Source organism: Pteropus alecto, unplaced genomic scaffold (genome assembly GCF_000325575.1).
Source record: "Pteropus alecto unplaced genomic scaffold, ASM32557v1 scaffold11, whole genome shotgun sequence".
Lineage (NCBI taxonomy): Eukaryota > Metazoa > Chordata > Mammalia > Chiroptera > Pteropodidae > Pteropus > Pteropus alecto.
Genome location: NW_006431956.1, coordinates 11,592,932 through 11,599,515, shown reverse-complemented (window position 1 = coordinate 11,599,515; position 6,584 = coordinate 11,592,932). Strand labels below are relative to the sequence as shown.

The 6,584-nt window shown below is 38.0% G+C and overlaps 1 protein-coding gene and 1 non-coding gene across 2 annotated transcripts in view; one reads left to right on the top strand and one right to left on the bottom strand.

The window, feature by feature from the left end:
* Positions 1-6,584, top strand: part of LOC107195330 (LIM zinc-binding domain-containing Nebulette) — a 161,641-nt gene that overhangs the window by 70,497 nt on the left and 84,560 nt on the right. The window lies entirely within an intron of this gene.
* LOC112475659 lies at positions 3,807-3,925 on the bottom strand. The gene has a single exon (XR_003044823.1). It is a non-coding gene; the product is annotated as a 5S ribosomal RNA (ribosomal RNA).

Here is a 6,584-nt window from a genome sequence, read left to right as displayed (position 1 = left end):
GTTTATTTCCTTGTGGTGACAAGATGGCTTTTCAGCAGCTTCAGGCTTACGTCCTAGCTAGCTCAGCAGAAAGAACTTTTTTCTTCCCCGATAGTTTGAATGAAAGCTCCAAGATTATTCGGCTGCAGCTGATTTTAGTCACATGCCGACCCCTGTGACCAGGAGGATGGTACAAACTGAGGGGGTAGGTGTTAGACCAGCCACACTCAAACCAAAGGGACTGGGTACATTCCAAAGGGACGTGACCAAGAGGAGGAATACGGTTGCTGAGCAACCAAAACGCGTGTTCATCACCGACATGTAAATTATAATGCATTTATTTAAAAGTGCTGACCTACACTTTTTTGGCTTTGTAAAAGGGTTGAACGCACTTGACTCTCCCCACGTAAAATGTGGACTCACGAGGCTGGCCTCCTCGTCTGGTTTCCTGCCTCGAAATTCACAAATTCAGTGTCCCTGCTGGGTCGTCTTTCAGCTTCTACTTGAGTTCTGTTAGTGGGTATTGTGTCTGTTACTCCACAAGGCAGCATATTCCATTTTAATAGGAAAGTAGTCTTTCTCATATGAAGTTGTAAGTTTCCTCCCCTCCTCCCTTGACTTTGTACTGATGGTCCCTTTTCTGCCCTTTTTAATTTAATCTTTCCAAGCTATAGTCTCTAAGCTCTTTTAAATTCCATTTCATGTCTTGGCTGTACGTACCTATTTCTCTTCATCTCCTTCCTCTTGCTCTTTTTCTGTAGTATAAAGAAGGCTTATAGGTGCTCACCATCAGAGACAGCTCTGTCTCTCCAATTTCAAGACAGTCGTTGGACACGTAACTCATTTTTAAAAGTTTATCATGTTTCTTAATGAATTATGGTTTGGGGCTCAATATAAAGAGTTTTCATGAGAGTGAATTTTAAAAATAGCACTCTCAAACATTTATGTATTTGATTTAAAAAGTCAAATTATTTCAGAAACATAGGCCTTTAAACTTTTGTGTGTGTGTGTTCCAAGTATTCTATAAGATGGAGCGAATGGGGCATGATGAAAATAATTCTGGTTTCCTTAAATAGGCCATGAATATAAATATCCAGTGAAATTGTAAGAGAACAATGATTTTGTCGATCAGAATTAAGATTCTAATGCACACTTGACCTAGTAAATGAACTCTTACGAAAGCATATCTCATTGTTCTCTCTTGTGCTCCTGTGTTTTTAGCACGGTAAGTCCAAGCAAAGAATATTTAAATCTCAGCTTTTTAAAGGAAATGCAGAGGCTTAAAATAAAACTCATTTATTAATAATTCTCTGCTGGCGTTCCCACTTACATGTCTGGATCAGTGTCCTTTTCCTGTAGCTAAATACCTTAGATATTTTTTGACTTAGAGAAGGTATATGTCATTCCATTTCCTGGTTTTTCTATTTTAAATCAGGTCTCTTTTAATCACGAAATTTTACTGTGATTCTTAACTTTTACTTTCTTTATAAGCATTATCATGAATAAAATGTATCCACAATGAATTGCTATCATCTTTATTAGAAATAGTAGCAAATTCATTTATTTATTCATTTAGATGATTATTACTGTTTTCGTGAAAAGTGCACCAATAATTAGCATTTTCAGCCACTTCAATATATAACGTCTGGTCTGTAAAAGTATGTGAAAAGGAAATCTGGCATCTTTAAGAAGCATTTACTTCTTACAAGATAGGAAGGAGAAGCCGAGCGGACTTCAGATGAGGGAGCCAAGCCTGTGAGAATGGAGGGTTGTGACCCAAATCCTAGGAGGATTGAGTTCGCTCTCTCTTCTGTTTTCCATACAGCTGATGTAGAAAGATTGATGGCTCCTGAGTTGGCAGAACTATTAGTCTAAGAGAAGGAGGCACTGGGGATGAAGGTGCGGGAGGGTTGAGAGGAGAGCTAGCATGTAACTGGGCAGAAGAGGAGTGTGCAGCTGCTGATGGTAGGACTGGAAGGGCTGCTTGTCACATGCAATTTCTGCCGAAACCCATCACCCTGCCTTCGTGTTCTTACCTAGTGCAATTCCTTTTCCAGTGACTGTTCCAGGAATAATGTGCCAGATGGAGTGAGGGTGTTGCTGGGTCGAGTGATATGCTATTACTAGTCCCAGCTGTTCACTGCCCCTGGGGCTTTTCAGCTGCAGGATTAAAAACTAATAGCAAGTGACAGACATGAAAGGGGCAATCTTCATACATAGTAGGTGCTCAATAAATGCCACTGATTTGAGTGAAGACATAAGTGGTGGGTGGGGCAGCTTTTGTAGTAAGAAACATGAATTAAGACATTACCATGTTTTAGAACTGTTTCCATCCACCTCCCATCTTCCTTTCTCCTTACACAAGTACTTACTGAGAACCTGCTATACGTAATTCATTTTAGGCATTGTATGTGGAAAAATAATCATGTAATCCCTGTTTTTTTATTTTTTTTATTTTTTTTTATGAAGTTGAGGCTGTGTACTTAATCTTTTTGTCACCAACGCTTTTTTTTTTTTTTTTAAATCATCTCAAATCCTCCCAAACTCTTGTCAGGTTTTAAGAAACAAAACAATCCTTTTATTCATTTATGTGTTAAACAGAAAACTGTGGTCAATGTCATGACTTAAATACAAAACACACCTGTAAGAGTTCAGTATTCTTTTTAACGGAAATATATACTATGGGTCACGTTTTTCTCTTTTTCTCTTTACTCAAAGGGGGTTTCTCTCCCTGTTCCTTAAATACAGGTTCACATTTATTAAGGATCTTTTTCCAGTGCCATCAAGAGAAAAAAAAACCCTTCAATTCAGTAAAAAGTCAAGATGACTCATTATTGGGCAGACTCAGATGTATAGGAAGTACTACTTATACTAAATATTTGTTCCAACACATGTTCCTAATACCAATTAGACTCCTCCTACTTCCTCCTTCCTCATTTCTTCCCTTCTTTTTCCGACGATCTCATTCTCATAGATTTTTTTTTTTTGCCTGCTCGCACAAATGACTTAATTTCTTTTCTTGGGCTGCCTTTTTTTTTTTTTTTTAAATCTGCCTTTACATCTCTATGACACCTATCACCATAGCACCCTGTTTAATAGTATCTCTGCTAATTATCCTGTCTTTACGACAGAATGGGTTGGTTTGTTAGAACAGAATTTATCTTGCATTTCCAATTATGGGCATTTCCAGGTAATTGGTTCATTTCAAGATGGTAAAAACATGGCTTGCAATATTTTTAGAAATAGTAATTAGAAATACATCTCCTAAAATCATTACTTTTAAAACATCGAGAACAATAAAGAAACAGAATGCATTTAATTAGGAAAAGTTAATGAAAACTTTCAGTTGCCTTAAATGGTTAATTAAACTAGACTTCCAAAGGGAATTGTGTATATTGTTAATATTTTCTCAAGGTTAAGTCAGAGTCCTATATACTGAATGTGAAAGCATGAATTTTCCTTTTCTACATCCTTGGCCATTGTGTTTACAATGATTGTGGCAGTTGACCTGGATTGTTTTTCTGAGAGGGAAACAGCCCTACCAGATTAAAATCAGTGCTTATCTTGGCTTTGCAGTAAAATCCCAAAATAGCATAAAACTTTTTAAGGAGTGAACAAATTTGCAAAAAATCAGAAAGGAAATATATGTATATTTTTAGAAAATTCATTTGAATTCAGATTGTTTTGTGACCTCTACTATATATTTAAATAAGTGCAACTTTTCTATGGTTTTTTTTTTTTTTTTTAGGCGAAGCAACCCTTGGTTGACCTCACAGATTGCAGGGACCTTGTCCCCTTACAATTCTTTATTTTTTAAAATTTTTTTACGCCTACAGCACCTGGTCTTCCTAGGTGGTCTCCCATCCAAGTATTAACCAGGCCCGACCCTGCTTAACTTCCGAGATCAGACGGGATCGGGCTTGTTCAGGGTGGCATGGCTATAAGACAATTTTTCTATTTTAAACCTCCATCACTGGTGTGATTTTCAAACGACAAAGCAAAACCAAATAATGCAAAAACCCCAAGTGAAAAAAAAAAAAACAACTTTAACTTTAGTGATCTTAAAAAGCATTTCTGTTTGGCAGTGAAGATCAGAAGGATTATATATAACCAATATTGATTTTCTAGTTTTGAATAGAAAACTTTGATGATCTCAGTCATGTGTCCATGGATTTCAATGAAAAGACGTTTAATTCCATGTTACTATTATTACTTATTAAATTTAATTAAATATGTTAGTCTAATGTAAGTCTAAAATATTAGGTATCTAATGACTAGTACTGATTTAATATTAATTGCAAATTTAGAGCATTAGGTACCTGGAACAGAAGACACGGTCCATGTCCTCAATGGCACGTGCGGAACGATCTGTGAGCACTGCCATGAAGGTGACATGTGCATGGGTGGGCATTGGAGGAGGTCAGAAATGAGGTTGAAAGACACCAGGGAGCAAGATCATAACTATGTGTGTGTGGTTGAGAGTCCTGTTTAAATGACAGGGGTTTTGCTGTGGTTTTTAGTTTTTTGGAGCAATGGGTCATACACAGTAATGTCCCGGGTATCCCCAAGCTGACATCACTCTGGCTTTAGTATTATCTGTGGCTTCTTGTGCAACCTTTTTTCTTTTGCTTTATCTTTTGCATATTTAACTGCCACTTTCCTGTCTCCTTTGCAGGAAGATCACTGTTCTAGATTCATCTCTTTGACTGCACTTGGTCTCTCTTTTCCTTCTCTGTTTCTGTTATGTGCTTACTCTTCTCAAGTGCTCAGAACATTTAAAAACATTGATGTCACAGCACTGTTACCTTCAGAAACCCCATTTCGAGTCCTAATCTGGTGCGTTGTGGTAATGATAGACTAACGGCAAGCTTAAGGGTTAGCCATATAAGACACATATCTAAATCCCTCAGATATGGAAACAGAGGAACAATAATTCCAACAGTATCGCTGGGCATATATAACAAGTTCCTTTGAAAATCTCTTCTCTTTCTCTTTATTGCCTTTTCCTTCTTTCCCCTTCCTCCCAACTTTTGTTGTCTCTCACCCCGACACATTGCGATAGAGAGTTTTCTTAGCTCAGTGGCTGAGAATTTAGCTATATTGATCTGCCACATTACACCTGCTGAAATCATAACAGAGAAAACTTGGCATATGAAATCAAAGTCAGTCTGGTAAAATTAAACCTACAAACAATGTTGCTACTGTGTCTGTGTAGAATGCCACCAGAATCTCCATCACCGACTGTTTCATGATCTCATCTTAATGTCTTTTTTATCAGGCTTTCATTTGGCATGGTAGGAAGTAGAAAAATAAATCTCAGGATGGTCATTTTTTTTCATGCAGAAGCAGACACTTGACTCCTATGGCCATGCGACTGTATCTACAGCGTATGTTAATATAAAGTGTGACAGTGTATAGATTGTGATCTCTAGAGCAGTGTCGCTGTTGTAAGCACAGAGCTGACCCGGGCACAACCCCTGCAGGGAGAAACCGATACCAAAAAGTCACTTCGTTTAGGTGGCTCGGTCTCTAGTGACTGTGAGGCTGAGGAGGACCCAGCATCTTTAGAAGTAAAAATATTATTCAAAAGGAGTACGATGTTAGCATACTTTTTTTTTTTTTTTAAAATCCGAGGAGTTTTATTTCTTCACAGAATCTCTGAATTTTTTTTTTTTTTTTATGGCCCTAATATTTGCAATGCTGAGAGGGAGCTGTGCTTGTCCCAACTTCGGTGAAATTTAGGTAGATGAATTTGTAAAAACGCTGTTTCTACGAAAAAGCAAATTTCGCTTTACGTTGGGAGTTTCCACCTGCTTGTGAATTTATGTATTCACTCAGAGCATGTGTATCCTGTGCCTACGAAGTACAAGGCCCAGTTTAGGAGCTGGGGATAGAGCTGTTTCCTTGCTCTCATGGAACTTCATTCTAGTGAAGAGAGACAGATTAAAAAAAAAAGGTAAATAGCTCGTATGTCACGTGGTGACGGATGCCATGGCAACAGTAAGACAGAGACGAGAACACTGGGTCGAGAGGTGAGTTACTGTTTCATACAGGATGTCAGGGGTGGTCTCCTATGAAGTGATGTTTGAGCAGAGACCTGATGGAAACGGGGGGTGAGCCGTGCTGATGTTTGGGGTAGAACAAGTGTAGCGATAGGAGGTAAAGCACGTTGGTGTGATGGGGAAAAGAAGAAGAACGAATGTCACAGGGCAGAGGAGGAGGAGACAAAGTCGGAGAAGTGGGGCTGGGAAAAGCAGGGATCTCGTAGGGTCTTTAGGTGATTTAAAAAATGTGTTTTTACTCTGACAATATTTATTTATTTATTTATTTTTGCATTTAGTAACTTTATTTTTCAATCACTGTTGATGTAAATATTATATTAGTTTCAGGTGTACAACATAGAGCTTAGACATTTATGTAACTTATGACGTGATCACTCTGATAAGTCTAGTATCCATCTGACACCATACATAGTTACTACAATATTATTGACTATATTCCCCATGCTGTGCTTTACATCCCCATAACAATTTCGTAACTACCTATTTGTACTTCTTAATCCCTTCCCCTTTTCACCCAGTCTCCCAACCTCCCTCCTATTCAGC